This window comes from Pinus tabuliformis, chromosome 2_2 (assembly GCF_031772625.1).
Source record: "Pinus tabuliformis cultivar Carrire ecotype Pingquan chromosome 2_2, CPIR1, whole genome shotgun sequence".
NCBI lineage: Eukaryota > Viridiplantae > Streptophyta > Pinopsida > Pinales > Pinaceae > Pinus > Pinus tabuliformis.
Window position 1 is genome coordinate 1092363416 of NC_142300.1, and position 10345 is coordinate 1092373760.

Below are 10345 nucleotides of genomic sequence, written 5' to 3' on the forward strand. Positions count from 1 at the left end.
CTGGAAGGCTTTCACGAATCCGCAATCGATATAAGGATGAAATTAATGGGTCACAAATTCTTCTGGAAAGTTTCTGATTACGGAATATTTCACTGATCGATATAAGGCCTCTGATTGCGGAATATTTCAAGAATCAGCCATTGATAAAAGGATAAAATCAGTGGGTCACAAATTTTTAGACGTAAGGATGAAATCAATGGGTCACAAATTTCAGATTTAGTATTAATGGGTCACAAATTTTTATACAAGGATGAAATCAATGGGTCACAAATTTTAGATTTTTTAATTTCTTTTCTAAAATGTTGGAGTGTGTATAATTTTTTTATTGTGGAAATAGATTCAGCTCTATCAAGAATTTTTGGGTCTCCAAAATCTTAAACTCCCCTGGTTCTCCAAAACCTTAAACTCTTGGGGTTTCCAAAATCCTAAATTTTTGGGGCATCCAAAACCTTAAACCCTGAAGTTTGACAGCTATAATATAGATTTTCAAAAATTTCTGCTAGATTTTGTCATAATCTTACGAAATTTTATATTTTTTTCCAGATTAATCTATTGTTTAAATAAAGAAAGGAAAAATAAATTGTTTAGACTATGGGAAAATGAATCAACCTATATTTTTTTCCAGATTAATCTATTGTTTAAATAAAGAAAGGAAAAATAAATTGTTTAGACTATGGGAAAATGAATCAACCTCAGTAAAAACTGTTGGCAGAGCAATTGGAGGCATGAACTAAGTCATTGTAGGGTTTTAGCTAAAAACAATTAGAATTTGTTTTCTAATTATTTTATATGAATTTGAGGGGAGGGTTGCGTTTGTAGTTGAAGTTGTTTGTACTTGAAGTTGAGGATGGAGTTATTTTTATGAAAAGTTGTGATTATAGTTAAAGATAGAAATTATTTTAAAAAAATTAAATTTATTTTAAAAAATCTTTAAATTAGAATAATTTTTCTATAATTTTGAGAATAACAGTTCATTATAATTCTTCCCTGGGCAATACCAGGAATAACATTCCACTATAATTCTTCCATTCCATCCCATAAACTAGCTAACTTCCACTTGAGCTCAACCCAGTTATCAGCGAAATATATATATTATATCTAACATTTTAATAATATATATTAAATTATACCTAATTAAATTTAAAAACAGTAAAACACTAAATGTTATACAGACAAACCTATACACAATCAAATATTTTACACAATCAAATCTCAAAAATTTTAAATTCAAATACTTTATACTACGATTAATAGAATATTTAATAGTTATCACTTCACTTCACTGTGAGATGTAATAAATAAATCATATGTTATAGGGCTATTGAGGGGCAGTTGGCTGTATATTTTTACTGTTAGATTTTGATCTTGGCAGTAGGTTGTATATGCTTACGCTTCTATTTTGGCCTTGGAAAATAAAAACCCCATAACTATTTTGAACTTGGCAAAATCGAACTATAAACATATACAGCTCTCGCTCAATTAAAACCTCGTAACATAATATTTATGCATAGTTTAACTAGGCAGAGGAATTGCCCGGAAAGTTATGGAAATTCCGGATATATTTTGAGAAAATCGGGCAAAGATTTTTGTAAATCCAAGTTATAGTTGTTAAACTTCAAAATTTTATGTGTTTTAGACTTTTTGGATGACGCTGAATCCATTTCTATCATCAAAAACACTATTCAAACACTCTCTCTACAAAAAAATTTGAAATTTTTTTGTCCAGATTCCAACAACTTTTAGCTCTCCAAGCAATTCATTGGTCTAACTCCTAAAATTTATTTGTTGTCATTATTTGTCGCTTCTAGTACAATATTGATGAGTTTACTGCGATATTTGTCACCTTTCATTAAAAAAATATCTAGTAATTTTAATATGGCTGCTGACGCGGATTTGCTGATATTTTGGCTGCCGCCGAATTCTAGATCCATCGTTTTATCTGAGTCGGATGCGGTGACTTTACAGCGACAACATAAATGCTCGGAATGGATCCGTGGTGTGAGTCAATCAAACCCTAGGGATGAAGAGCGACAGGGTCTTTTTCGCATGTCCCATCTGCCACACTCATCTATTTGAATCGTAGGCCCGCCATGTCTGACATCGGTGGCCATTATCCACTAAATGGAATCCTAAGCCCAAAATTTGATTCATCGATTATGGTAGAGCAAATCATATTTTTAAAGTTTTAACCCATTTTATTTATTTATGAAAAATAGCAATATTTATGAAAAATAATAGTAATTAATGGTAATAATAATAAAGAAAGTAGATATTTAATTAAGAAAGTAGATATTTAATTATTAGTGTAGGAGGTCCCAAACCCTTGTTTGTGAGACCAGGGTTGCTTCTGCTAAGCTATTTGACTATGTACATGATCCTATTCACCTATACCCTTTTACAAACAAAAACATGCTCTAAAATAAAGGAAATTATTTTTAATATTTATGGATGTATATAAATTGATTTATTATTTTAAACTAGTTTAAAATACTACATCATTTTAACTGATGTATGGATGATGTACTTAAAATGCCTATACCCTTTTACAAACAAACACATGCTCTAAAATAAAAGGATTTTTTTTTATATTTATGGATGTATATAAATTGATTTATTATTTTAAACTAGTTTAAAATATTACATCATTTAAACTGATGTATGGATGATGTACTTAGAATGATAAACTGATGTATGGATGATGTACTTAGAATGACTTGATGTACAAGCGATTATATTATCAACGCTACCTAAAATGATAAAAGAATTTATTAGCTTAAAATGACTTTCACGATCTATTGTTGATGTAATTAAAATGACTTGAGAGACACGCTATCATATTTTCATTACCTCATCTAAAATTACTTATTTTTGTGATAAGGGATTTTCTTTACTTAATGTTTGAATTACTAAAATTTACAAAGATATATACACTCCATTTTATGGTTTGATTTTTTAATATATTAAAATTAAAATTTAATAAAATTCACATTTTTATTTTAAGAATAAAATGTGAATGAACATATTTCTTATGTTTCCAATTATAAAAAACTGATTATTTATTTTGACACAATAAAATTTGGTACGATTAAATTATCAATAATGCAAAGTAATTAGACATAAATCATTCAATGTTTATTACATAACGTTAATTGATGTTTATTACATAACGTTAATTGATTTATGTAACTGGCATTATAAAAGTATTTTGTAGTTTTTAGGGATTTTAATGGCTTTGAGTTTATGTTACACGTCATTTTGTCACATTAGGCAAATGATCATTGGTTTGGATCTTTCACTATCCATCAAAGTGTTCCAAAGCATCCCCATGTAAGGCTAGAACCCAGACAATCCCAAAAAGAATGAAATTCTTAGATCTCAAGGCCCAACAAACCTATTTTGGCTTCCTTCGCACGGAACCATGGTAATGACCCATGGTATTGTATGTATGAGGCCTATAAAGAGGCTAGAGACTCCACATGGAGGGAGGTGAAAGATTATTGTATGAACAGACATATGGCTTGTGGAGTGTTCTCCTTCCTTAAGGAGTGAATATATGGTGTTGCCCTACCTTAAGGGTTTGATCAATAAAGTGAATCATTTCTACCTATATTCAGATCTTGTTATTTCTTGGGTTTATTTGCATTGTTTTATATTTTCATATCAGATCTATAACAATTGGTATCAGAGCACTTTCTTGGGCAAAAGTGGAGAATTTCTTTTATATTTTGCAGGAATTTTCTGGGGTGGCGAGTTTTCAGATCAAATCTATATGTTTTGGGGCAAAATCTGTAAAATCTAATTGCAAATCTAGATTCTATGTGAAAAAATGCCCGATTTCAAAAAAAAAATCGGTCGAATGGGAGTCCGAATGAATGAGATATCGCTGATTTAAAAATCAGTGAGGTTGCAAACAATTTTTCGGGGCAGCGAGTTTGCGGCACAGATCTAGACGCCCTAGTGCAAGATCTACAACATCTAATTGCATATCTGAATTCTTTGTGAAAAGATACCTGATTTAAAAAAAAAATCGGTCGAATCAGAGTCCAGATGAAGGAGATATCGCTGATCTAAAAATCAGTGGTGTTGCAGACAATTTTTCTGGGCAGCAAGTTTGCGGCATAGATCTGGATGTCCTGGTGCAAGGTATACAAAATATAATTGCAGATCTGAATTTTTTGGGAAAAATTACTCAATTTCAAAAAAAAAAATCAGTCGAATCGGAGTCCGGATGAGGGAGATATCGCTGATTTAAAATCAGCTCTTTTTTGCAGAAATTTTGGTGACGACGGGAGAGTTGTAGTGCAGATCTGAAATTCCAGTGCCTGGATCAGGATTTCTATCACATGGGTAGATGCAGAATGGTTGTTCTATTTCCAAAAACAGGTCATAATAGGGATTCTGAGCAATATTGACGAAATTGTGGCCATTTCAAATTTTCGCCAAGTAAGTGAATTTTTCTCAAACCCTCTTCATGAAAAATTTTACTGGAAAAGATGATAGCCCTACTATTGAAGAATACATAAGGCAAACTAAGTCAGTATGGACAAAAAATTGGAAGGATTCAGTGTGGCTTAATTTCAGAGATGATGCTTACAAATGGTATTTCTCACTTGATGACAAGCAGTTGTCCAAACTTTCAGATGCAGAATTTGAAAGAGTCCTTTTAAACAAATGGTCTCGGACTAGAACCCAGACAATCCCAAAAAGAATGAAATTCCTAGATCTCAAGGCCCAACAAACCTATTTTGGCTTCCTTCGCAGTTCCCTAGTCAATTAATGTGCATACACATAAGAGACAATTAAAGTTGCGCAAAAGTGTGCTCTGTCTTACATTATGGCCTACGCACATGACTCGACACAAGTAAAAATAAAAAGTAAATTCTAAAAGCTTTGTTAGTCAAATCTTCCCCAAATAACAACTTCGAATGGATGCCTACTCAAGCATTATCCCTTCTATCATGGAGCTATTTCCCTCTCTTTGTCGATCCCCTATCCCACCATTTATGGATCTCATCTCTTAGGAAGAGAATCTCAAACCTCCTCCTCTTGGCCTATAAATAAAACATAGGCGAGAGGATTGGGAAGGACTATTGAAGGTAGGCTTATACTACAGAAATAAGGCTAGAAGGCTTTTCATCCAAAGAGAAGGTTGGAGATTGTGGGAAGAGGCTTGTAACATCAAGGCTCTAAGGTTGTAAGTTTGTTCTCCCTTTTATTTGATAAAAAACAATTGTTCTTTCCTAATCATGTCAATTTTGATATCGTTTGTGAGATTCCTTGATCACTCACATAGGTTATGATTAGTTATTGATTCAATTTATGTTATATGTTGAGTTAAGTATTTCATTTATCTTTCATTTTATACACTAGATGCTTTCGTCCTTTGTGTGTTTATGTCTATGTAGATCTCCTTCCAAACATCATGGGGAAGTGGAAAGCATTTGAATGGTCTCTAAAGCATCAAGGAGAAGATAATCATTGAAGGCACTGAAAGAGACTTCAACAGGCATTTCGTTAAACTGATAAGTGATCCATTACATATTACTTGTTTCAATCAATTGTAAGCTAAGGAAAGGTAACAATTGTTTTCTTGTTTGTTACTAGATTTCGTTTGAGATCTAGGGAGATCCATCTTGTTTTTAAGAGGGATTAGTCCACCTAAAAATTTATGATTTATAGTCTTTTCATTAACATGTCTTAGATGGATGTGTCGATCAGTTTAATTTCTTGAATTTCAGATATTAAAGTATTAATTTGAGAGTTCGTAAACTTAGAGATACTAAATCATATGTGCGGAGTTTAGGGAATTAATAAGCTTTCTAATCTATCATTAAAGAATGAAAATAGTGTCATACAAACCAAACAACTTGCAAGTCAATGCTACATGGGACATATTTACTAAATGTCATGCTTGAATGTAGTTTTTTCGGGGCAGAAGAGACAACCTTTCAATGAGCTATAATATGAGTGTTCCTATCTTGATTACAAAATAAGTTTCAACCATGTCTTCAGTGAAACCCCACCCACACCCACTATAATTATTGTAAAAAATAAATAATTAAAGGATTAAATCTAAGATATGTGTGCTAACTGGGGTGCCAACATAGGGGTTGCAATCTTTCAGAATGAACTAACATAGTGTTCATATAGCCAAGGAATCATTACAATGCTTATTTCTACCCGTCAGTAAGCAATCTCGACACTTCTACCAAAAAATAATATAAATGAAAGAATGGGAAATGTTATGATATATGGTGATCACTGGATGTTATCATAGTGCCCCTTTAGAAGCATAGGTTGTGAATTGTCAATGCACTTAAGCCAAAGTGTTCATGCAAGAAACAAAGAGTTACAATGTTTGTCTTTCTTTAGTGAAATATTTCACTTCTACAAACAAGCACTAAAACAAAAGCAACAAAAATAATCATTAAACTAGGAAATAAATACACTCATGTATGAAATCAAAGGAAACAAACTACAAATTATACTATTGTTACTAATCTTTGCTACAAAACTAAGAAAAAAGGAAATGTAGGCTGAGTTGGTGGGCCCTCCTAACCAACGCCACACTATGTAAGGAGCTATAGAATTAATATTAATGCACACACACAAATGATATGAGAACACCAACATCAACACTTTGTGTTAAATATGAGTTTCAAAGATACATAATTGCAATAAGAATTTCCCCAATGACCTGATGATCATATAGAATTCAAACTACAAATTTGAATTATAATTTGTCAACCTAACTACTCTCTGCAACCTCTTCCTCGATCCTCTATCCATTCATTTATATAGAGAGGTAAATGAAAGATTGAAACCAATTCTCCCCCAACCCAAAACTACCAACCATGAATAGTTTTACAAGATATTTTTTTATTTCGTTTTTGGTAGATCTTAGTTGGAGAGACAACTCAAGATATGATTACATATCAGTTTCCTAATATATAACCATCTGGAAGTAACTTGATTTTATTTCCTTGCTAATTGGGTTCTGTGTTTGGGATGTGGTTTGGAAATGGCCACAACAAGAAAAATATTCTTTGAAAAACTAAATGTATCTCCTAATTTATGCTTTCTCTTGGGAATCCACTTCAGTTTCACCTAATTGGGATCATTTTGCGCAAAACCCATGTGTAGAATCTCCAAATTTATCTTCATCAATTCATAAATTACGTTTGAAGTTAATGACCTATTTCTTCCTAGAATAAGTCTTTGATTGAAATGTTAAACATGAGTTAGAGGTTGTGGAATAGACATAGGTACAAAATAGATAATAATAATCCATTTCAATAGATCTAGGAACAAAAATCATGTTCCATAATTTTACCCCGAACTATGTAGATATGCCAATCTTGGAAGTCAATTATTGTTGGAAATAATACTGAGAGGGGGGTGAATCAGTATTATCACATCAATAAAACTTTTTCATTTCCATATTCAGATTCATATGTGCTACTTCCACAACTTCTTATGATTCAGTTAGTTGATACTTAATGAGTGCATTAGAACATTATCAACCATATTAACAGTAAATAGGTGCAGTAAAATAGAACAGATCATCACACATAAGCCACACACATGAACACCATGATATAAGGTGGAAACCCAATGTGGGAGAAAACCACCTGCTGCAAGTCATCTCAATCTTCTTCTTAATAAGATAATCCTTTTACAATATTTCTGTACTGGTGCAGTCTTATACCAGTACGCAGGCTTCTACCTGCAGAGAGCTACAACCCTCTCTCGTTCTCCAGTCTTTCCTGGAAGGGAGCTACAACCCCCATAGTTTTTGTACTAGCCGATCCATTTACTAGTACGCAAGCTGCTACCTGCTACAATGCTCCAAAGTTTTCAACTGCTACTGGAAGGGAGTTGCCACCCCCTTAGCTCTTGTACTAGCTAAGATACTAGTACGTAGGCGCCGGCCTACAATCTTCTCTCCTCCAGGTACCACGTTTCATACATTTTCATACTGGATACTCCTGAAGCACAACACATAATCTGAAAGGCCACGTTTCATCCAATTTTCATACTGGACCCATTAATATCATTGAAGCACATAATCAATAAATCTTTTGAATCACCCAAATGCTGGATTAATACATATACAAGGATAATATATGTGTTAGCACCCAGATCTAGTCCATCAGATCACATAAATATGAGCCATTATGATCCTGATCCAATATTAGTTCTCATCCATCAATACTGAAGCTAAACACAATCAACCAAACAGGATATGCAGAATACTGACACCTTTAAACTATCATCAGAACCCATCAACAACCAGAACCACCTGTGACTTCAAATATCATAGCTCAAATTTTATACGCTACTACAATGAACCAAACCTGCATACATACGCGCTTACACCAAAGCCAACCCGCATACAGATCTATAAATATTCAAACATGACTTGCAGCGATTTCAAACTCAAGTTATACCCAGTTCAGATCATTACAAGCATCAGTATACAGATCTAGAATAAGCATAATCAAATATATAGAGATAGTTCATTTCAAACCATTTGATCCCGATCTATCCTTAGATCTTGTTTTCCATCAACTGGTGAGATCCCTCTTTAGCTCAGATCTAGATCTGCACCATAACCCAATCACAGTATTCCAGATCTAGCACTTTATGAGATATTCAATAATTCAGATGATGCTTTGCCAAATGATTTCCTTCCTCTTTTATAGCCTTAGTCTTTTCTCAATACCATGGTCCAAAACCATAGGATCAAAAAACTGTTGGACTAATACCATGAAACAACCATGAAAGTGTGTGAGATCAACACTTTTGGATGCAATACCACGGACCAAAACCATAGGATCAAAAACTGTCGGACTAATACCATGAACCAACCATGAAAGTGCGTGAGATCAACACTTTTGGATGCAATACCATGGGCCAAAACCATAGTATCAAAAGCTGTCGGACTAATACCATGAACCAACCATGAAAGTGTGTGAAAGTTTCTCTTGCATGAAGGGAACTTTTCTCTGCATGAAAGTGAGTAAACTTTTCTCTACATGAAATAAACTTTTCTCTACATAAAAGTGCGTGAACATTTCTCTACATGAAATAAACTCTTCTCTGCATAAAAGTGCGTGAACTTTTCTCTACATGAAATAAACTTTTCTCTGCATAAAAGTGCGTGAACGTTTCTCTACATGGAATAAACTTTTCTCTGCATAAAAGTGCGTGAACGTTTCTCTACATGGAATAAACTTTTCTCTGCATAAAAGTGCGTGAACTTTTCTCTACATGGAATAAACTTTTCTCTGCATAAAAGTGCGTGAACTTTTCTCTATATGAAGGAAATTTTGTTGCACTATAATTTATCAAATAAATTTGCTGCACTATAATTTATCATTTGTGTGATTTGCCATCAAGGACAACACTTGTCTCATAATGCCAACAATCTCCCCCTTTGGACTTGTCATACTGAGAATTGTCATCTGATATCTCTTCCGTAGATTCATCTAGATATATATAAGTGAGTTGATCTTCTATGAGTTGTTTGCCATCAAGTACAACACATGCATCATAATGCCAACAATTATAGGAACAACATAGGAGCTACAAGAACTAAACTCATAGATGTTGTTTGCAAAAATAACCATAATCCTTTCTAATTCATTACAAATAAAGGAAATAGATGAAAATTCACTACTTTAACACTCGTAAACTTGTTTTGGTATATTCATGAAGAAATACGGTAAGAATCGTAATGAACAAGTGAAGGGATGATGTAAAATGATTAAAATAAATGTTTTAAATAGCTGAAAAGACCATTAAATGATGAACATCTCCCCACGCCTACACTTTGATATTCTAATGAAAATAGAAAAGACCATTAAGATTCCACCCGACCTCTCTACTCTCTTGAATGGTAGAGTTGACCAATGATCCTTCTAACTTTGAGGGATATACTTGTAAAATAATGAACAACATTGTAGGATCCTCATTGTCCAAATCAACCTTAACATCCTTAGATGAAACATCATATGAATGAATCGTCTATGCAATAATCTGTACAATATGATTAAGGCCACTGGATGGAAGGTACTAGATTCTATGGACTAGTTCTTTCTTTTTTGTTGCTAACATTAGCTTGCTATTAGAAATCGTTAATCCAAGAAATTCTTAATATTATCTATAGGACCTACTTCCTCTCTTATCTTATCTTATCTCATCTAAACTGCTAAATATTTTTGTGAATCTAATTTTGAATTTTATCTATAAAACCTTATTTCTCTCATAATGTCAATGGGAAATATGGGATATGAACCTAGATAACATTACCTTGCAAAATAAAGTCATAATTTTGGCAGGT